Genomic DNA, 23,713 nt, shown 5'->3' on the forward strand with positions numbered 1-23,713 from the left:
ATGGTGTTAGGGAGTGTTCTAATTTCATTCTTTTACATGGAGCTGTCCAGTTTTCCCAGCACCCCTTATTGAAGAGGCTGTCTTTGCTTCACTGTATATTCTTGCCTCCTTTGTCAAAGATAAGTTGACCATGTGTGCATGGGTTTACCTCTGGGCTTTCTATCCTGTTCCATGAATCTATATTTCTGTTTTTGTGCCAGTACCATACTGTCTTGATTGCTGTAGCTTTGAACTATAGTCCAAATTCAAGGAGCCTGATTTCTGCAACTCCGTTTTTCTTTCTCCAGATTGCTTTGGCTATTCGGGGTCTTTTGTGTTTCCACACAAATTGTGAAATTTTTTGTTCTAGTTCTGTGAAAAATGCCATTGGTACTTTGATAGGGATTGCATTGAATCTGTAGACTGCTTTTCAGTAGTACAGTCGTTTTCACAATGTTGATTCTTCCAATCCAAGAACATGGTATATCTATCCATCTGTTTGTATCATCTTTAATTTCTTTCATCAGTGTCGTTCATCAGTATAGTTTTTAATCTCTTTCATCAGTACAGTTTTCTGCATACAGGTCTTTTGTCTCCTTAGGTAGGTTTATTCCTAGGTATTTTATTCTTTTTTTTGCAATGGTAAATGGGAGTGTTTCCTTAATTTCTCTTTCAGATTTTTTATCATTAGTGTATAGGAAAGCAAGAGATTTCTGTGCATTAATTTTGTATCCTGATACTTTACCAAATTCATTGATTAGCTCTAGTAGTTTTCTGATAGCATCTTAAGGATTCTCTGCGTGTAGTATAATGTCATCTGCAAGCAGTGACAGTTTTACTTCTTCTTTTTCAATTTGGATTCCTTTTATTTCCTTTTCTCCTCTGCTTGCTGTGGCTAAAAGTTCCAAAACTATTTTGAAAAACAGTGGTGAGTGTGGGCAAGTTGTCTTGTTCCTGATCTTAGTGGAAATGGTTTCAGTTTTTCACCATTGAGAATGATGTTGATTGTGGCTTCAACATAGTTTTGGAATAAACTGTTAGGTTAGGTTTTTCATTTGAGATTTTTCTTGTTTCTTGAGGGAATATTGTATTGCTCTAAATTTCCCTTTTAGAACTGCTTTTGCTGCATCCTATAGGTTTTGGGTCATCATGTTTTCATTGTCATTTGTTTCTAGGTATTTTTTGATTTCTTATTTTATTTCTTCAGTGATCTTGGTTATTTAGTAGTATATTGTTTAGCTTCCATGTGTTTGTGTATTTTGCAGTTTTTTTCCTGTAATTGATATCTAGTCTTATAGCATTGTGGTCAGAAAAGATACTTGATACAATTTCAATTTTCTTAAATTTACCAAGGCTTGATTTGTGACCCAAGATATGATCTATCCTGGAGAATGTTCCATGAACACTTGGTAAGAAAGTGAATTATGTTGTTTTTGGATGGAATGTCCTATAAATATCAATTAAGTCCATCTTGTTTAATGTGTCATTTAAAGCTTGTGTTTCCTTTTTTATCTTCATTTTTGTTGATCTGTCCATTGGTGAAAGTGGGGTATTAAAATCTCCTACTATTATTGTGTTACTGTCAATTTCCCCTTTTATGGCTGTTAGTATTTGCCTTATGTATTGAGGTGCTCCTATGTTAGATGCATAAATATTTACAATTGTTATATCTTCTTCTTGAATTATCCCTTGATCATTATGTAGTGTCCTTCTTTGTCTCTCATAATAGTCTTTATTTTAAAGTCTATTTTGTCTGATATGAGAATTGCTACTCCAGCTTTCTTTTGATTTCCATCTGCATCAATATCTTTTTCCATCCCCTCACTTTCAGTCTGTATGTGTCCCTAGGTCTGAAGTAGACAGGATATATATGGGTCTTATTTTTGTATCCATTCAACCAGTCTATGTCTTTTGGTTTGAGCATTTAATTCATTTACATTTAAGGTAATTATCAATATGTATGCTCCTATTACCATTTTCTTAGTTGATTTTGGTTTCCCCTTGTAGGTCTTTTCTTTCTCTTATGTTTCCTGCGTCGAGAAGTTCCTTAAGCATTTGTTTTAAAGCTGGTTTAGTTGTGCTGAATTCTGTTAGCTTTTGCTTGTCTGTAAAGGTTTTAATTTCTCTATCGAATCTGAATGCGATCCTTGCTGGGTAGAGTAATCTTGGCTGTAGCTGTTTCCCTTTCATCCCTTTAAACATGTCCTGGCGCACCCTTCTGGCTTGCAGAGTTTCTGCTGAAAGATCGTCTGTTAACCTTATGGGGATTCCCTTGTATGTCATTTGTTGATTTTCCATTGCTGCTTTCCATAATTTTTCTTTGTATTTAATTTTTGTTAGTTTGATTAATATGTGTTTTGACATGTTTCTCCTTGGATTTATCCTGTATGGGACTCTCTGCCCTTTGGACTTGATTGACTATTTCCTTTCCCATACTAGGGAAGTTTTCATCTATAATCTCTTCAAACATTTTCTGAGACCATTTGTTTTTCTCTTCTTCTTCTGGGACTCCTATAATTCTAATGTTGGTGCATTTAATGTTGTCCCAGAGGTCTCTGAGACTGTCCTAAATTCTTTTCATTCTTTTTTCTTTATTCTGCTCTGTGGTAGTTATTTCTATTATTTTATCTTCCTGGTCACTTATCCATTCTGCCTCAGTTATTCTGCTATTTATTCCTTCTAGAGAATTTTTAATTTAATTTATTGTATTGTTCGTCATTTTTTTTTTTTTTTTTTTTGCTCTTTAGTTCTTCTAGGTCCTTGTTAATTGTTTTTTTTTTTTTTTGTATTTTCTCCATTCTATTTTCAAGATTTTGGATCATCTTTACTATCATTACTCTGAATTTTTTTTCAGGTAGACTGCCTATTTCCTCTTCATTTGTTTTGTCTGGGCGGTTTTACTTTGCTCCTTCATCTGCTGTGTATTTCTCTGTCTTCTCATTTTACTTAAGTTACTGTGTTTGGTGTCTGCTTTTCACAGGCTGCATGTCTGTAGTTTCCATTTTTTTTGGTGTCTGCCTTCAGTGGGGTAGGTTGGTTTAGTCGTCTGTGTAGGCTTCCTGGTGGAAGGGACTCGTGCCTGTGTTCTGATCAATGAGGCTGGATCTTGCCTTTCTGGTGGGCAGGACCATGTCTGGTGGTGTGTCTTGAGGTGTCTGTGAACTTATTATGATTTTATGCAGCCTCTCTGCTAACGGGTGTGTTTGTGTTCCTGTCTTGCTAGTTGTTTGGCATGGGGTGTCCAGGACTGGTGCTTGTTGGTCATTGAGTGGAGCTGGGTCTTAACGTTGAGATGGAGAACTCTTAGAGAGCTCTCACCAATTGATATTATGAGTGGCCGTGATGTGTCTGGTGGACCAATGTCCTGAACTTGGCTCTCCCAACTCCAAGGCTCAGGCCTGACACCTGGCCGGAGCACCAAGACCCTGTCAGCCACACAGCTTCTGTTGATTCATAAGGAGTGCCTAATTTTTTTTCATTCACAAACATGCTGTGCTAGGACCTATGGAAGCCTGAGCTCTGGAATCCTGAGTTTCCACCACTGTCCACCATTACAAACTCTGAGACCTGACATGTTTCGTATCATTCTAAGCTTTGGATTCCTTTTTGACCAATGGTGAATTGCCACCCCCCCACCCATTTTTTGACTGGGTTGTTTGTTTTTATGGTATTGAGCTGCATGAGCTGTTTGTACATTTTGGAGACTAATTCTTTGTCAGTTGCATCATTTGCAAATATTTTCTCCTATTTTTGTGTTGTCTTTTCATTTTTTTATGGTTTCTTTTGCTGTGCAAAAGGTTTTGAATTTAATTAGGTCTCATTTGTTTATTTTTGTTTTTATTTCCATTACTCTGGGAGATATATTGAAAAAGATATTGCTGTGATTTATGTCAGAGAATGTTCTTCTTATGTTTTCCTCTAAGACTTTTATAATATCTCTTCTTACATTAAGGTCTTTAACCGATTTTGAGTTTATTTTTGAAGGTGGTGTTCAAGTCGGTTCCAATTTCATTTTTTTACATGTAGATGTCCAGTTTTCCCAGCACCATTTATTGAAGAGACTGTCTTTCCTCCATTGTATAGTCTTGCCTTCTTTGTTGTAGATTAATTGACCATAGGTGCATGGGTTCATTTCTGGGCTTTCTATCCTGTTTCATTGATCTATATTTCTGTTTTTGTGTCACTGCCATACTGTTTTGGTGACTGTAGCTTTGTAGTATAGTTTGAAGTCAGGGATCCTGATTCCTCCAGCTCTGTTTTTCTTTCTCAATGTTGCTTTAGCTATTCAGGGTCTTTTTTGTCTCCATACAAATTTTAAGACCTTTTGTTCTAGTTCTGTGAAAAATGCCATTGCTAATTTAGTAGGGATTGCATTCAATCTGTAGATATCCTTTGGTAGTATAATCATTTTGACAATATGAATTCTACATCTAAGAACATGGTATATCTTTCCATCTGTTTGTGTCATCTTTGATTTCTTTCATCAGCATCTTATAGTTTTTGGAGTACAGATATTTTGTCTACTTAGGTATGTTTATTCCTAGGTATTTTGTTATTTTTTGATGCAATGATAAATGAGATTGTTTCTTTAATTTTTCTTTCTGAAAAATCTTTTGTTGTTAGTATAGAGAATTGCAACAGTTTTCTGCGTATAAATTTTGAATCCTGCCACTTTACCAAATTCATTGATGTGATTTAGTAGTTTTCTGGTAGCATCTTTAGGATTTTCTATGTATAGTATCATGTAATTTGCAAACAGTGACAGTTTTACTCCTTTTTTTCCAATTTGGATTCCTTTTCTTTCTTTTTCTTCTCTGATTACTGTGGCTAGGACTTCTAAAATTATGTTGAATAAAAGTGGTGAGAGCGGACATCCTTGCCTGTTCCTCATCTTAGAGCAAATACTTTCAGGTTTTCACCATTGAGTATGATCTTTGCTGTAGGTTTGTCATATATAGCATTTATTATATTGAGGTATGTTTCTTCTATGACCACTTTCTGGAGAGTTATTTTCATAAATGAGTGCTGAATTTTGTCAGAAGTTTTTTTCTACATCTGTTGAGATCATCATATTGTTTTTATTCTTCAATTTGTTGATCTGGTGTTTCACACCGATTGATTTGTGTATATTGAAAAATCCTTGCATCCCTGGGATAATTCTTACTTGATCAGGGTGTGTAATACTTTTAATGTATTGTTGGATTTGCATTGCTAGTAATCTGTTGAGGATTTTTTTTGCATCTATGTTCACCAGTGATATTGGCTTGTAATTTTCTTTTTCTCTGGTATCTTTGTTTGGTTCTGGTATCAGGGTGATTGTGGCCCCATAGAATGACTTCAGGTCTATTCCTTCCTCTGCAATTTTTGGGAATATTTTCATAAGGATAGGTGTTAACTCTTTTCTAAATGTTTGATAGAATTCACCTGTGAAGCCATGTGGTCCTGTATTATTTTTTTGTTAGGAGTTTTAAAATTACTGATTCCATTTCAGTGCTTGTGATTGGTCTGTTCATATTTGATTTGAGCCATCTCCCTTTTCTTGTTGATGAGTCTGGATAAAGCTTTATCAATATTTTTTATCTTTTCAAAAAAAACCAGTCTTAAGTTTCATTGATCTTTTCTATTGTTTTCCTTGTTTTTATTTCATTTATTTCTGCTCTCATCTTTATGATTTCTTTCCTTCTGCTAACTTTGGGTTTGTTGTTCTTTCTCTAGTTGCATTAGGTATAAGGTTAGGTTGTTTCTTTGTGATGTTTCTTGTTTCTTGAGGTAAGATTTTATTGGAATAAACTTCCCTCTTAGGACTGCTTTTGCTAAATACAATAGGTTTTGGATCATTGTGCTCTCATTTTCATTTGTCTCTAGCTATTTTTTTTGTTGTTGCTTCCTCTTTGATTTCTTCATTACCCATTTGTTCTTTAGTAGCATATTGCTAAGCCTCCATGAGTTTGTGTTTTTTAGAATTTTTTCTTGTAGTTGATTTCTACTCTCATAGTGTTGTGGTCAGAAAAGATGCTTGGTATGATTTCAATTTTCTTAAATTTACTGAAGCTTGCTGTGTGGCCCAGCATGTGGTCAATCCTGGAGAATGTTCCAGGGGCACAAGAGAAGAATGTGTTTTCTGCTGCTTTTGGATGGGATGTTCTATAAATATCAGTTAAGTTCATCTGATCTAATGTGTAATTTAAGGCCTGTGTTTCCTTATTGATTTTCTGTCTGGATGATCTGTTCATTGACAAAAGTGGGATGTTAAAGTCCCCACTATTATTGTGTTACTGTCAGTTTCTTCCTTTATGGCTGTTAGTATTTGCCTTATATATTGAGGTGCTCCTATGTTGGGTGCATATATATTTATAATTGTTTTATCTTCTTCTTGGATTGATTCCTTGATGATTATTCAGTGTCCTTCTTTGTCTCTGTAACAGTCTTTATTTTAAAGTCTATTTTGCCTGATATGAGTATTTGTTACTACAGTTTTCTTTTGATTTCCATTTGCATGGAATTCCTTTCTCTATCCCCTCACTTTCAGTCTATATGTGTCCTTACGTCTGAAATGGGTCTCTTGTAGACAGCATATATATGGGTCTTGTTTTTGTACCCATTCAGCCAGTCTTTGTCTTTTGGTTAGAGCATTTAATTCATTTATGTTTATGGTAATTATCAATATGTATGTTCCTATTATCATTTTGTCAATGGTTTTGGATTTGTTTTTGTAGGTCTTTTTTCTTCCCTTCCTCTTTTTTTCTCTTCTCTTGTGATTTGATGACTAATTTTAGTGTTGTGTTTGGATTCTTTTTCTTTGTGTGTGTGTGTATCCATTGTAGAATTTCCATTTGTTGTTACCCTGAGGTTTTGATATAGCAGTCTATATATAAGTAAGATTGTTTTAAATTGCTGATCTTTTAATTTCAAATGCATTTCTGATATCCAGCATTGTGTTCTCACAGTTGATGGTTTTGATATCATATTTGTGTGTGGATGACTTCCTACCATTACTGTGTGTTTGCCTTTACCAGTGAGCTTTTTCATTCATAATTTTCTTGTTTCTAGTTGTGACCTTTTCTTTTCCACTTAGAGAAGTTCCTTTAGGATTTGTTTCAAATCTGGTTTGTGGTGCTGAATTCTCTTAGCTTTTGCTTGCCTGTAAATCTTTTGATTTCTCCATCAAATCTGAATGAGAACCTTGCTGGGTAGAGTATTCTTTTTTGTAGGTTCTTCCCTTTCATCACTTTAAATATAGTTCACCACTCCCTTCTGACCTTCAGAGTTTCTGCTGAGAAATCAGTTGATAATTTTATGGGAGTTTCCTTTTATGTTATTTGTTGCTTTTTGCTTGTTGTTTTTAATATTTTTTCTTTGTCTTTAATTTTTGCCATTTTGATGACCATGTGTCTTGGCATGTTCCTCCTTGGGTTTATCCTATCTAAGACTCTTTGTGCTTACTGGAATTGGGTGACTGTTTCCTTTCCCATGTTAGGGAAATTTTCAGCTATTATCTCTTCAAATATTTTCTCAGGTCCTTTCTCTTATCCTTCTGGGACCCCTATAATGCAAATGTTTGTGCATTTAATGTTGTAACAGAGGTCTGTTAGACTGTCTTCATTTCTTTTCATTCTTTATTCTGTTCTGTGGCAGTGATTTCCACCATTCTATCTTCCATACACAGTTCACTTACCTGTTCTTCTGCATCAGTTATTCTGCTATTGATTCCTTCCATTGTATTTTTTACTTCAGATATTTGATTGTTCATCTCTGTTTGTTCTTTAGTTCTTCTAGGTCTTTGTTAAACATTTCTTGCATCTTCTCAATCCTTGCCTCCATTCTTTTTCCGATATCCTGGATCATCTTCACTATCATTACTCAATTCTTTTTCCATAAGGTTGCCTATCTCCACTTCACTTAGTTGCTCTTCTCAGGTTTTATTTGTGTTCCTTCATCTGGGACATATTCCTGTGCTGTTTCATTTTGTCTAACTTTCTGTGATTGTGGTTCCTGTTGTGCAGGCTGCAGGACTGTAGTTCTTCTTGCTTCTGGTGGCTGTCCTCTGACAGATAAGGCCATCAAAGAGGCTTGTGCAGGTTTCCTGATTTGAGAGACTGGTGGTGGGTGGAGCTGTGTCTTATCCCATTGGTGGGCACGGCCGTGCTCAGTAAGACTTTAAGTCACTTGTCTGCTGCTTGGTGGGGTTGCATTCCTGCCCTATTGGTTGTTTGGCCTGAGGCTTCCCAGCACTGGAGCCTATAGGCTGTTGGCTGGAGCTAATGACAGCCTCTAGGAGGGCTCACACCAATGAGTACACACCAGAACTGTTTCTGCCAGTGACTTTGTCCCCATAGTGAACCACAGACCTCCCTGCCTCTGCAAGAGATCCTCCAATAATAGTGGCTAGGTCTGGCCCAGTCTTTTTTTTTTTTTTTTTTTTTTGTGGTATGTGGGCCTCTCACTGTTGTGGCCTCTCCTGTTATGGAGCACAGGCTCCGGACACATAGGCTTAGCAGCCATGGCCCACGGGCCCAGCTGCTCCATGGCACATGGGATCTTCCCAGACTGGGGCACGAACCCATGTCCCCTGCATTGGCAGGTGGACTCTCAACCACTGTGCCACCAGGGAAGCCCTGGCCCAGTCTTTTATGGGATCACTACATTTTCCCTCTGTGTCCTGGTGCACACAAGACTTTGTGCATGCCCTCCAAGCATGGAGTTTCTGTTTTCCCAAGTCCTGTGTAATACCTGTGCTGACCTTCAAAACCAGATTCTCTGGGGGGTCCTCCTTGCATCACTGGACCCCCAGGCTGGGAAGCCTGACATGGGGCTCAGAACTTTCACTCCAGTGGGAAAACTTCTATGGTATAATTGTTTTCCAGTCTGTGGTTCCAGGTATGGGATTTGATTTTATCGTGATTGAGCCCCTCTTGCTGTCTTGTTGTGGTTTCTTCTTTGTCTTTGGATGTAGAGTATCTTCTTTGTCTTTGGATGTAGAGTATCTTGTCTTTGGATGTAGAGTATTTTTTGGTAGGTTCCAGCATTTTTATTGTTGTTGTTGACAGTTGTTAAGCAGTTAATTTTGATTTTGGTGTTTCATAAGAAGGACTGAGCACACATCCTTCTACTCTGCCATCTTGAGGTAATCTCTAGCTTGTTATATTTTTATCAAGAAACTCATTTTAGATCTAAAGACACACACAGATTGAAACTGAATGGTTGGCAAAAGGTATTCCATGCAACTGGAAATTAAAGGAAAACCAGGATAACAATACTTATATGAGACAAAATAGACTTTAAAACAAAGACTGTAACAAGAGACAGAGAAGGACATTACATAATGATCGAGGTATCAAGCCAAGAAGAAGATATAACTTTTATAAATACAGATGCATCCAACATAGAAGCACCTAAATACATAAACCAAATATTAACAGACATGAAATTAAAAAAAATTGACAGTAACACAATAATAGTATGAGACTTTATCAGACCACTTAGATTAATGGGCAGATCATCCAGACAGAAAAGCAATAGAAATGCTTGCTTTAAGTGACACATTAGACCAAATGAACTTAATCAATATGTATAAAACATTCCATCAAAAAGCTACTGAATATTCTTTTCCAGTGCACATGGAGCATTCTCCAGGATAGATCATATGCTAGTATACAAAAGAAGTCTCAGTAAAGAAAATTGAAATCATATCTAGCATCTTTTTCAACCACAACACTACGAGATTAGAAAACATCTACAAGAAAAAGCTGCAAAAAAGGCAAACACATGGAGGCTAAATGATATGCTACTCTTTAGTAGCCAGTGGATCACTGGAGAAATCAAGGAAGAAATTAAAAAAAAAAACCTTCAGACAAATGAAAAAGAAAACACAACATTCCAAAATCTATGGGACACAACAAAAGCAGTTCTAAGACAGATGTTTATTGTGATAAAACCTACCTCAGGAAATAAGAAAAATATCAAAAAAAATAATCCAAACTTACTCCTAAAAGAAGTAGAAAAAGAAAAATAAAGAAAATCCATAGCAGAAGGAAGTAAATCATAAAAATTAGAGCAGAAATAAATGAAATAGAGACTAAAAGAAAAAATCAATGAAATTGGTTCTTTGAAAAGATAAACAAAATTGGTAAACCTTTAGCCAGACTCATCACGAAAAAGGAGAGAGGCTCAAATCAACCAAATCAGAAATGAAAAAGGAGAACTTAAAACCAACACCATAGAAATAGAAAGGATCATAAGAAATTATATGAACAATTATATGCCAATAAAATGGAAAACCTGAAAGAAATGGACATATTTCTAGAAATTTAAAATCTCCCAAGACTGAACCAGGAAGAAATGGAAAATAAAAACAGAAATATTTCCAGTCATGAAATTGAATCAGTAATTAAAAACTCCAAACAAACAAAAGTACAGGACCAGATGGCTTCATAGGTGAATTCTATGAAACATTTAGAGAAGAGTTAAAAACTCTCCTTCTCAAACTATTCCAAAAAAATTCTGAGGAAATAACACTTCTGAACTCATTTATGAGGTCCTGATACCAAAATCAGACAAAGATACCACAAAAAAGAAAATTACAGGCCTATATCAGTGATGAACATCAATGCAAAAATCCTCGAGAAAATACTAGGAAACTGTACTTACCAATACATTGGAATCATCATACATCATGATCAAGTGGTATTTATCCCAAGGATGCAAGGATGGTTCAGTATCTGCAAATCAATCAATGTAATATGCTACATTAACAAAATGAAGGATAAAAATCACATGATCATCTTAATATGGGCAGAGAAAACATGTGGCAAAATTCAAGATCCGTTTGGGATAAAAACTCTTAACAGGTGTGTATAAAAGAATAATAGCTCAACATAATAAAGGACATATATGATGAGCATACATCTATGTATGCTAAAATCTAAATCTAAAGTCATTTTCTCCGAGATCAGGAGCCAGAGAAGGATGTTCACTATTAACATTTTTATTCAACACAGTATTGGATGGCTTAGCCACAACAATCAGAAAATAAAATATAAATAATTAAATAATTAGTATCCAAATTGGAAAAGAAGAAGTATAACTCACTCTTTTCAGATGACAAGGTACTATACATTGAAAAATCCTAAAGATGCCACCAAAAAACTCTAGAGCTATCAGTGAATTTGGAAAAGTGCAGGATACAAAATTAATATACAAAATAAATCTGTTGCATTTCTACATACTAATAATGAACTATCATAAAGATAAATTAATAAATCAATTTCATTTACTATCACATCAAAAAGAATAAAATACCTAAGAATAAGCCTAAGGAGGTAAAAGATCTGTACATGAAAAAATATAAGACACTGATGAAAGAAATTGAAGATTACACAAACAGATGGAATAATATGTCATGTTCATGGATTTTTATAATTAATATTGTTAAAATGATCATACTACCCAAGGCAATCTATAGTTTCAATGCAGTCTCTAGCAAAATACCAATAGCATTCTTCACAGAACTAGAACAAATAATTCTAAACAATGTACAAAACACAAAAGACTCCCAACTAGCCAAAACAATTATGAGAAGAACAGGTTGAAATTATCTAGCTCCCTGTTTTCAAACTATACCACGAATCTACAGTAATCACAACAGTACAGTACTGGTATAAAAGCAGACACATAGATCACCAAAAGAGGACAGAGAGCCCAGAACTAAACCCACACTTATATGGGCAACATAGTCTATGACAAAGGAGACAAGAATATACAATGGGGAAAAGACAGCTTCTTCAATAAACGGTGTTGAGAAAACTTGACAGCTTTATGTAAAAGAATCAAAGTGAACCACTCTCTCATGCCATGCACAAAAACATTAAAAATAGATGAAAGAGTTAAATATAATACCTCAAACCATAAAAATTCATAAAACATAGACAGTATACTCTTTGACATCAGTGTTAGTAATATTTGTTTGGATGTGTCTCTTCAGGTAAGGCAAATGAGCAAAAGATAAACAAATGTGACTATGTCACCCAAAAGGTTTTCCACAGTGAGAGAAACTATCAACAAAGCAAAAAATCAACCTCCTTAATGGGAGAAGATATTTGTAAACAATATATCCAATAAGGGGTTAATACCTAAAATATACAAAGAACTCATATAACTCAATAACAAAGAAACAAGCAACCTAAGTAAAAAATGGGCAGAGGACCCAAATAGACATATTTCCAAGGAAGACATACAAATGGCCAACAGGCACATGAAAAGATGCTCAACGTTCACAATCATCAGGGAAATACAAATCAAAACTACAAGGAGATATCACCTCATACCTGTGAGAATGGCTATTATCAAAAAGACAACATATAATAAGTGTTGGTGAGGATATGGAGAAAAGGGAAGACTTGTGCACTGTTGGTGGGAGTGTGAATTGGTGCAGCCACTGTGGAAAACAGAATGAAGGTTCCTCAAAAGTCTAAAAATACAACTGCCATATAACCCAGCAATTCCAGTCTTGTGTATTTATCCAAAGAAAAGAAACACACTAAATAGAAAAGATATATGCTCCCTTATGTTCATTGCAGCATTATTTATAATAGCCAAGGTATGGAAACAACCTAAATGCCCATAAATAGATGAATGAAAGAAGATGTGGGGTGTATACATACATACTTGAATATCAGCCATAAAAAAGAGTGAAATCTTGCCATTTGTGACAATGTGGATGGACCTAGGGAGTATTATACTTCATGAAATAAGTCAGACAGAGAAAGACTGATCCTGTATGATTTCACTTATATGTGGATTCTAAAAAACAAAGCAAATGAACAAATAAAACAAAACAGAAACAGAGTTATAGATACAGAGAATCAACATGTAGTTGCCAGAGTGGAGGGATAGGAGGAGAAAAGAAATAGGTGAGGGTGATTAAGAGATATAAACTTAAAAAAAAAGAGATATAAACTTTCAGTTGCAAAATAAGTGAGCCATGGGTATGAAATATATAGTGTGGGGTACATAGTCAATAACTACACAATATCTCTGTATGGTATAACATAAATAGATTATTGTGATCATTTTGAAATGTCTAGAAATGTTGAATCACTATGATTTGTAACAGGAACTAACAGAGTGTTGTAGGGCAATTATACTTCAAAAACAAGCAATCTCATAGAAAAAGAGATCAGATTTGTGGATACCAGAGGCAGAAGGGTGGGGCTGGGGAGAAGGGGAATTGGATGGAGGCAGTGAAAATGTAGTTATAAATAGGTATTAAGGATGTAATGTACAGGACCAATCAAATTACACTATGTGTTTTGTAAATGAAAGTTGTTAAGAAAGTAAATCCTAAGAGTTCTCATCAAAAGGAAAAATGTTTTTCTATTTCTTCAATTTTGTACCTATATTGGATGATGGATGTTCACTAAACTTCTTGCGATAATCACTTCATGCTGTATATAAGTCAAATCATCATGCTGTACATCCTAAGTTATACAGTACTGTATGTCAATTATGTCTCAATAAAAATGGAAGAAAAATATAATTGTAATTTCTTAAATTGCAGTATATTGAAGGCGAGCCTTTGCAAATCTTCCATACTCTCTCTCTCCTTTTATGGCTCTGATGAGAATTAAACATTAGATAGAGATAAATTAGATAGATACAAAAGGAACTTTAAGTCTAAAACATTGTTGGAAGAGGTCATGAGGATGTGACTGCAAGGTGATCTGCAGGCTGGAGCCAGACAGAGACTCCTCACCCCCTCACCAGTCCTTGCATGTATGTTGTGTTCACAGTGCCCACAGCCAGAGTCATTTTCAAGGATGCAGCCTTGAGAGAACAATGTTTTGTTGAGATCATCTGGACTGAACGCGTGACTGAGCCCCATTAAGACCTCTGTATAAACTTTTAAGATTACGGCAGGCTGGTGCAGATTTCTACTCATCTTGTGGTTGCTCAAGACAAACCTGGTATGTGAATTCCTTTGCTTATTAAACCTACCAACTACCAATCTTGAGTGGCTTGCCTCTTTCTTTGGTTTCTCCTTGCCCTTGTGTATGGGGGCCAATTTCACATTTCAGCCAGGAATTTCTGAAGTTTTGGACCAACACATATGAAGTCTGTCCCTCTACTGAATTTAAGTTCAAGGTCTAATATCTGAAGTGCAGTGAGGAGGAAGGTCCCATGAGAAAGTAGATAGATGGGCAACAATAGAGCATAAGCAAGCAAAAGTATTCTCTGGGGAATGTTGCCCTATACCAAGAATTTGATTTGTCTCCTGTGGTGGGTAAATTCATAAAGTGAGAAGGATCCATAAGCTCTCCTACTCTGATTCCACCCATAAATATTGGCCTCACTTAACCAACTCCATTAGCTCCAATTCCATGCTCACCAAGAAATCTTGGGTCTGTAATTTTGTTTCTCAAATAGATCTGCTTGTGGCAAAAGGATGTATTGTCATACTGACAAACACATTTCAGATGAACATAAGAGTTATCTTTCTCACTGAAAATGAACAAATTGGGTCCCTGTTTATACTTCAGTCAATTGTGAGTTTGGTTTGCTGGAGTCATTTTCCCTGCACCTAATCAACCCTGCAACAAGGTTGTAATAAATGTACTGCACTTTCAAAGCGGAGGATTAGAACTGGAGTCATGGTAACCTCTCTGTTTCCTTGGTTTCCTTGTAGTCAATTTTTTTTTTTTTAACTTTAACACATAGATACTCAGAGGATGATGGTGAAGTCTTTAGATTTTGGGGTGTTTGTGACATAGAATTTTATTTTGGTCTTTATGAATGTACATGTCAGGGAAGAGCTTCAACCTCACAGGGGATGGTAAGGAATGAACCTGTCACCACTCCATAAATTATGAGAGCAAGACAGCTTAAATCTCACAGCATGGGAAAGAATTATCCTGTTCCCCTGTCTCCAAGTCCCATATGGAGAGGCAATGAGCCCAGATAGATGTTATGCATGTGGTAGGTTGCATTGTCCTTGAAGTTTGGTACACTCATAAATAGTGCACATGGACTCTCAGGGCCTGTGGAGGACTGCCTTTCACAACAGTGCATACTCCAGAAGAATGGAAGGCAGGAAAGAATTCCAAGAAGGGAAATAGGTGTGCAAATCCGGTGAAGTAGAGTCAGCATCTGCCAGTGTAGTTGCAGTAGAGGGTTACTCAGTAGAGTTAGAAAGATACAGCCAGAGAAGAAATTTGGGATCAGTTTTTATAGAATTATAACCAGCTAAAGTGTTTGACTTTTCCAAAGAATGCTAGAGGATCACTCTATGGAATCTTAAAAGCAGATTCTAGAGGTCTTCTACTTCAGTCTCTTTATATATAGAGGAAACTTATGGGGAGATGCATGATATTGTTTTGATAATACAGTCAATTGATTAGTGGCAGAATAGGAAGCAAATCTAATTGCTGAAACATAACTATTGTTTAATTCATAGTAACTATGATTTTCAATCACATGACTTTTCCATAATGCATGTTCAAAGTCCACTTTGTTAAAGATTTATAATTTAGAATCTACAGAGATTCTGGGAAATGGAGATGTTTATTCCCCTTCAACTCGACTGTAATTATAATTTCTGTGACTGGCTACATGTCTCTCCTGAGGCAGGCAGAACTCAGACTTGCAGTGACCTTATGTGGTTGAAGCTTCAGGCTATGTTGAAGTCTGCGCAAAGAGAATTGGGTAGGCTTCCCAAACTCTAATCTTCTGTGGGCCGAAGACCAGGTGGAAAGCAATGATGGAACTTAAGGATGAGGACTGGGAAAGCAGAGGATGAATATGCTGGGTCTCCTGACCCCAAGAGGCAGTTGGCCTCTTTACCCTCTTGGCTCACACGATGAAAAGCCACTTTGCCAAGTCTCACCACCTATAAGATTCTAAGACCTGAGTCCTAATGAGAATAATGCCTGCCCATCTGAATGGCATCCCAACTGGACAGGGCAGAATTAGAGTCAATGATCAGAACATGACAGAGAAAAAGGAGCTCAGAGACACAATCTTCTAGTATTTTCTTCATGTCCACTGGAATGTGAGCAATCTGATCACAAGAAATGTCTAACCAGCAGTAGCATTACTTTCTTTCCTGTCTGCCCCAATGGAATGTAATCTCCATTAGGTCAGGAACCTGTCTATATGGTTACCACTATATCCTCCAAGCATCAAATGTAATGCCTGGCACATAGTAGACAATCAATAAAAGTTGTTGAGTAAATAAACAAAGAGTCACTACTTTCCCTTTTTTTCCCTAGTTTTATAGAGATATAATTGACATATATCACTGTATAAATTTAAGGTATAAAGAATGGTTTGACTTACATATACTGTGAAATTACTATAGTAGTAAGTTTAGTTAGCATCCATCCTCTCATACAGATAAAATAAAAAGAAAAATTAAAAGAAATTTTTCTCATGATGAGAAATCTCAGAATTTACTATCATATGGCAGTGTTAACTATAATTGTCATGTTGTTCATTACATCCCTAGTACTTATTTATCTGATAACTGGTAGTTTGTACTTTTTGACTGCCTTCCTCCAATTCCCCCACTTCTCATCTCCACCTCTGGTAACCACAAATCTGATCTCTTTTTCTATGTTTTCTTTTTAAGATTTCACATATAAGTGAGATCATACAGTATTTATCCTTCTTTGTCTGACTTACTTCACTTAGCATAATGCTCTCAAGGTCCATCCATATTGTTGTAAATGGCAGGATTTTCTCATTTTATGTGACTGCATAATATACCTTGTGTGTGTGAGAGAGAGAGAGAGAGACAGAGAGACAGAGAGACAGAGAGAGAGAGAAAGAGTGTATCTCAAAATTTCTGTATCTATTTATCCATCAGTGGACATTTAGGTTATTTCTATGTCTTGGCTATAAAAATGTGGATGCAGATATCTTTTTTTTTTAAACCCCTTAAACTTTTTTTTTTTTTAATTAAACTTATTTATTTATTTATGGCTGTGTTGGGTCTTCGTTTCTGTGCGAGGGCTTTCTCTAGTTGCGGCAACTGGGGGCCACTCCTCATTGCGGTGCGCGGGCCTCTCACTATCGCGGCCCCTCTTGTTGCGGAGCACAGGCTCCAGATGCGCAGGCTCAGCAATTGTGGCTCACGGGGCTAGTTGTTCCGCGGCATGTGGGATCCTCCCAGACCAGGGCTCGAACCCGTGTCCCGTGCATCGGCAGGCAGACTCTCAACCACTGCATCACCAAGGAAGCCCCAGATATCTTTTTGACTTAGTGTTTTCATTCCCTTTGGATATATTCCCAGATGTGGAATTGCCAAATCATATGGTAGTTTTATTTTTAATTTTTTGAGCATCCTCCATACTATTTTCCGTAATGGCTGTACTGGTTTACAATCACACAAAGAGTGCACAAGTGTTCCCCTTTCTCCACATCCTTGTCTGCATTTGTTATTGATAATTTTTGATAATGGGCATTCTAACAGGCATGAGGTATTATCTCACTGTAGATTTGATTTGCATTTCCCTAATGACTAGTGATGTTGAACACATTTTCATATACCTGTTGGCCATTTGTATATCTTCTTTGGAAAATTCCTATCCAGGTATTTTGACTATTTTTAAATTGGATTGTTTACTTTTATGTTATTGAGTTGTATGAGTTCTTTATATATTTTGGATATTAACCCCTTATCAGATATAGTTTGTAAATGTTTTCTCTCATTTCATAGATTGTCTGTTCATTTTGCTGATTGATTCTTTTGCTGTGCAGGAGCTTTTTAGCTTGATATAATCCCTCTTGTTTATTTTTGGTTTTGTCACTTGTGCTTTAGGTGTCATATCCAGAAAATCCTTGCCAAGACCCATGTCAGGGAGGATTTTTCCTATGTTTTCTTCTAGGAGTTTCATGGTTTCAGATCTTACATTTAAGTCTCTAATCCATTTTGAGGTAATCTTCACGTATCTACCACTTTCTCTTGGCAACACTCTCTGTTGTCTTTTGTGTCTCCTTGTATTTCATTTAAAACATCCACACCCTATCCTCTGAGAGCTTGCTCTTCTCCAGAAAGTTTTCCTAGAAAAAATAATTCTAACACTTTAGAATTCACTGCTACTATTCATGGTTTCTTAAATAAATTCTAAGAAACATTGAAATTCCACTCCTCAACCTGAATGCCCCAAGGTTATCCTTTTGTGGAAGAGATTAGTAAAGTTTGTGAAATCTGTGCAAAATCTCCATTACAAATGATCCAGGTCTGGCCAAAGGGACCAAAAAAGCCCAGGAGGAACCCACAGGAATTTTTTAAAAGTTTAACTGTCATATCTGTTTTCTAAGCAGACAAGGCAAATAGACATTGAGTTATTTTCACAACATGCCTTAGAAAGAGCAGAATATATCCTAGTTTGACCAAATCAATAATCACATTTGAAATTATATAGAAAGTTAACATTTTGTTTCAAGGAAAAACTTTAAGAAGGTACTAAATGTTAGCTTTTGAGAAAGAAATGAGAAACAAATAAAGCTACAGGCCTTGGCAGTCAGAGCCCTTGGATATTTAAATAAAAGCATTTATCTGTGTCAACTTTACTACCCTTCAGATATTTCTATCTTTTTACCAGGTGTTCAATCTTTTCGGGGGTCTGGTTCTCCATTATTATTTTTTGATTCGGCAACAGTCTCTATTAAAAGTCTTTATGACCTATAATTTAAAGTCAGGGTGAATTAAACTTAAATCCAGGATTTGTTTTTTGAGTAATTTCAGAACACGAGACTTAGATCCATCTAACATTTATTGAGTTTCTACTAAGTGCCAGCCATCTGCTTAGAACTGGGAATAAAAAGGTAAATAAGACAGACATGATTCTTGCCCTCCCAGAATTTATAATTTAGCATTACAATTTGTAATGAATTTTACAAACTCATAACTGTAAGCAGATAAAGTGGTGTCCCCAGAGAATGAGAACCAGGCATGGTTTTCTTGACATAAGAGAAGCCATTTTTGGCCTAAGCCATTTTGGGATCTAAGCATGGCCATAATGCTTTCTCTTGAATAAGTCTCAGTAATAATGACCTTAAGGGAACAAAAGAAGAAGAAGTGTTATCAGGCAAGAGAAGTAACAATAGTAAAGATAATAAATCAGTTGTAAAGACTCCCAGTTCTGTTTCAATGGTAAAGATTAGCCTGAAGCACTTTCTTGAGCTGTTTTGCAGAATTTAAATCCATCTCTCAGCACTCAACCACCAGATCAACTGGAACCTAAGGAATGATGATGTTGACCTTTTCTGACCCTTGTGACTTCAATCAACTAAAGCTTGGACGGAATCTGTCTGTCACCCTTTGCCCCAATTCTATGCTGAATTCTCCTGCTCAGGCACCCTCATGAATATGCATGTACCCTTAGCTTAAAAATTCCCCAATTTTGCTGTTCAGGGAAACACTGCTTTGGGAATGATCCAGTGTTCTCCTTACTTGTTGCAAGTAGTAAATCTTTCCTTCTCCTTATCTTTGACTTACTTGTGTCTTCTAGCTCAACAACATCTACCAAGAGGTGAACCAAGTTTTTAGGTGACATAGTGACACAACTCTGATTCAGCTGGTAGTGGTGAAAGTGCAGGGTTCCATGAGAACGTACTAAAGGGAAAGGATGACTGCCTAGAGAAAATGGATTATGAATTGAGGTGAAGAGGATTTACCTGGAGGAGGTGGGACATTAAAGAGGGGTGCTATGCACAAAAATGAAGAAGAAAAAGTGGCACATCTGGAGAATGAGTCCAGGAGATTAGGCAACTAGGCCATCACATGCTATGGAGGCTGGCTCTGTACAAAAACACCGGGTGGACATGAATTTATAAATCCAACCTATACTTCCCTCACCAAGCCTTGCACCCTGGCAAGAGGCTGCCTCTACTCTGATAAAGGAATGTCTTTTCTAATTTGTATTAATGTGTCATTCTTTGGGTTACCTATGGACCTGTGAAGTGCTAGGTTGGGGTCAGATTATGAAGGACTTTGTAAATTTTGGACCTGAGTCCTGAGAGCAGGGAAGGGGGGACAGATCCACTATTGTAAGCAGGAAAGTGACAAATCAGATATGGATCTTAGAAAAATGGCTAATTAGAACATGGAAGGCAATTTCAATAGGAGGCGGGGAGATGGGTAGGGAAACTATAGTAATAATCCTGAGGGGGCCTAAACTAGGGTGGTGTGGTATGGAGAAAAGTGACTGGTGTTTGCTTGAAATCTGGAGGACCGGGAGAGGTGAAGGGCTAAGTACTATGTCCAGGATAGAGCCTCGAGCAACTGAGTTGGCAGTGCTGTATCTAGAGGTAGGAGGCTGGTGAAGCAATATTGACTTCAATTTTGGACAAGATTGAATTTTAGGTGTCCATGGTGCAGCCAAGTGGAGATGCTTACAGGTAGTCAGATAGGTGAGTCTGTAGCTCAGGAAAAGATTGAGCTGCAGATATGTACTAGGGCGTTATCAAAATATGGGAATAGATAAGATTACCCAGGGGAAGTGTGTAGAGTTAAAAAGACAAGTGGAAACAGAATGAAATTCTTCAGACTCTAATACCTAAAAGATGGAAAGAGAAAGAATTGCCTGTAGGGCTTCCCTGGTGGCACAGTGGTTGAGAGTCCGCCTGCCGATGCAGGGGACATGGGTTAGTGCCCCGGTCTGGGAGGATCCCACATGCTGCGGAGTTGCTAGGCCTGTGAGCCATGGCCGCTGAGCCTGTGCGTCTGGAGCCTGTACTCCGCAACGGGAGAGGCCACAACAGTGAGAGGCCCGTGTACCGAAAAAAAAAAAAAAAAAAAAAAAAAGAATTGCCTGTAAAGGAAACTTAAAAATAGCCACCAGAGATGCCAGGAGATTTCCAGGAGAGTGTGTTGTTACTGAAGTCAAGAAACCACAAGGTTTAAGGAGGAGGAAATTTAATGAGATAAAGACCAAAGCAGGTTTATAAAAGTTATTAGTCAGTGGAATTTTGGAAACAGTGGTAAGTGGGGAGGATTGGAATGGGAAAATGTGAAGCAAGAAAAGTCAGGAGGGCATGGCAAATGCAGTGTAATGGGAAGTCAGTAGTTAGACTATTTTACTGTGGAAACTTAACTATTGGATTTTTTTTCCTTTTTCTTCTACATTAGAATGAAAGAAGGCTTCCAAAACACTAAAAGGAAGAGGACATAACTCCTTCCAAAAAAAAAAAAGAATGAAAATATTTTCTCTCTTCCAAGGAATTTTTGAAGATTAAGTCATCCAGGCCCTCAATGAAAAGGTAAGAGAGTTTTTGGTTTCCAGTAAGTTTTGCTTTGATTTTCATGGGTTACTAGTTGAAGAAAAAGAAAGGACTAAGGCTTTTCTTTGGGATGAGGATAGAAGAGAATGTAGGCAAGAGAAGGAGGAAGTAGAAAGGTGATGGGCAGATGGATCCAGGAAACCAGTTTTAAGGGGTCTCTTTTCCTTTGGTGAATCAGGTGAATGACCCTAGAGGATCCTGCCAGGGCCATTGTTCTGGTGTCTTAGAGTCTCAGGTTGCTGACTCATCACCAGCAGTATCACCCAAGAGCCTGTGACTGCTGCTCCTCAGTTTCCTTGCAGAGGAAAGACCATCCTCATAGGTTGCAGCAGCACTGCAGCCTGCCCAGGTGGGGGAAATTTTGCCCAGCCTCATACGACAATGCCCACCATTCATATCCCAAGAAACCTGTAAACCCAAAAGGGGTACCTGCTTATCTGGCGCGCATGTGATGGGGATACATTCCTGAACTTATATTAGGCAAAGGTGGAGGGCAGCTGCTGTAGATAAATTGGAGACACCTGAGCTGGGACATAGTTCAGTGACACCCCCATCACCACAGTGTGAAGTAAACATGAGGTAGGGAAGGGCCACCTAGAGACGTTGTGAGAGAACTAAAAAGGTCAGGATAGATTAGAGATAAATTATGAAGGAAGGACAGGGCATGATGACTGTTAGGACATGTGGGCTGAGGGAGAGAGCTTCCTAGATTTCAATCTTATGTGATTAGAAAGATATTTTAGAAAATCCAAAGCTGAACATTTCTCTTTGTGCATCCTTCTGGGAAGTAGGTTGTCAGGGCCAAAGAGGAAATGTGTGCTCCCTTGGAACCCAGCTATTTGGAGCATCTTTCTTATTATTTAGACAGAACACTCTGGGCAGCACATTGTTGTAAGCCTTTATATTTAACATTTGCCCTAGCTTCCCTCCACTTTATCAGTTGCAGCTTAAAAGAGATGAGGATGGGCTTCCTGCACCCACTTGCACACTTGTATACTTCCTTGTCAATAAAGTGACTGGGTACATGCTTGTACAAGGAGAATCAGACTTGAAACCCCAATGGGGATGCAACAACTTACATTTACAGAGGCAGAATAAAGTAGTAATTAGTAGTGGTGAAGAGTGGAGCTTCCTCGACGGAATTAAAGTCAGACTCCACTCTGCCGCTGAACTGGCTTGAGGCATCAACAAAGCATTTAATGTCTCTGTTCCCTTCTTTGTAAATAAAGCTGTTGGGAGGATTAAATATGATAGTGTATGTAAGGTGCTTAAAACTCTGCCTGGCTAATAGCAAAGGCTTAGTAAATATTAGTTGTTATCGATTGTGGAGCTGTTTTAATATAATACTTATTAATAGTCTGGGGCCCCCATCCCGTTAAAATCTCCAAGCCCATTATACCAGTATTTGGCTTTGGATTTCCCCACCGTCTTTTCTCTTTTCTCAGATTTAAGGTATTTTTTTAAGTGACCTATTCAATAATATTTGTTGAGTACTTATCCTATATTATAACTAGATAATGTACTGAGGAGTATTCTAGAATGTTATATTTACTTTATCTGATTCAAACTTCAAACTACCCCCTGTAGTTGGCACTATCATGGGCATCTTACACCTGATAATCATAAACACTTAGAGAAGTTAAATGGCTTGCCCAAGGTTATGCAGATGATAACTGGCAGAGCTGGGATTCGATACAGTTTGTCTGATATCAAGTCCCCTATATGAAGCTGACTTTTCTGTTGTCACTGTAGGAGATCAGTGAGGAGAAACTTAAGTTTCTCCTTAAGTTTGACTAAATGGTGATGTGAATACTTAAAAAAATTCCAGGTTATTTTGACATTGTGTGGTGATAGTCTAAGTCACAAAGAGTGTGTTTGAAAACCAGCCTTCACATTTTGACTTTGGTTCTTTAGATTCAATTACTATAGTGAGAATAGTTTCTTTGTCCACATCTCATGGATACTCAACTTTGTCCATGTGTCTATCCTGGTTCCATAAAACCATATGCTTTGAGGAAAGCTGACTCTGCCCCAACTCCACAGTTGGCCTGGTTGGTCTATAAAGAGAAACAGTGAATGCTAGTGAGTGGTTCAGGAGTCAGGGGATATGACTCCATTCATGCTGAGACGTGAGGAGAGATTTGGCTGCCCAAGAACCAGAAAATAAATTTTTAAAAAATATGTAAATAAAAAGAAAAAAATTCATTATGAAGAAATAGGGTTTAAAGAAAAACTTGGCAAAAATTATAAATGGCAATGTATGAAAATTTTACAGGGTGCTTGTAGTGGATCACAATTTTTTATTAGATAAAAATCACCACAGGTATCATTTGTAAATTAAAATACAATTGACATGTTGAACATGAATCTATTATAGAAAATAATTCCAAACTTTGCCATCAGTTTGGAATTTGTTCTCTATTTTTCTCCTTTTAATGGGAATTTGTTGAAAGGT

General features: G+C 37.1%; 1 long non-coding RNA gene across 1 annotated transcript in view; it reads left to right on the plus strand.

Annotated features, from left to right (window-relative positions):
• The first annotated feature begins 20,809 nt into the window (after positions 1 to 20,809).
• Positions 20,810 to 23,713, plus strand: part of LOC308620001 — a 56,293-nt gene continuing 53,389 nt past the window's right edge. Inside the window, exon 1 of the long non-coding RNA XR_014016286.1 lies at positions 20,810 to 21,237. This is a non-coding gene — a long non-coding RNA (uncharacterized lncRNA). The remainder of the gene's footprint in view (positions 21,238 to 23,713) is intronic.

The sequence above is a fragment of the Mesoplodon bidens genome (genome assembly GCF_964165515.1).
Source record: "Mesoplodon bidens genome assembly, chromosome: 7".
In the NCBI taxonomy this organism is placed as follows: domain Eukaryota; kingdom Metazoa; phylum Chordata; class Mammalia; order Artiodactyla; family Ziphiidae; genus Mesoplodon; species Mesoplodon bidens.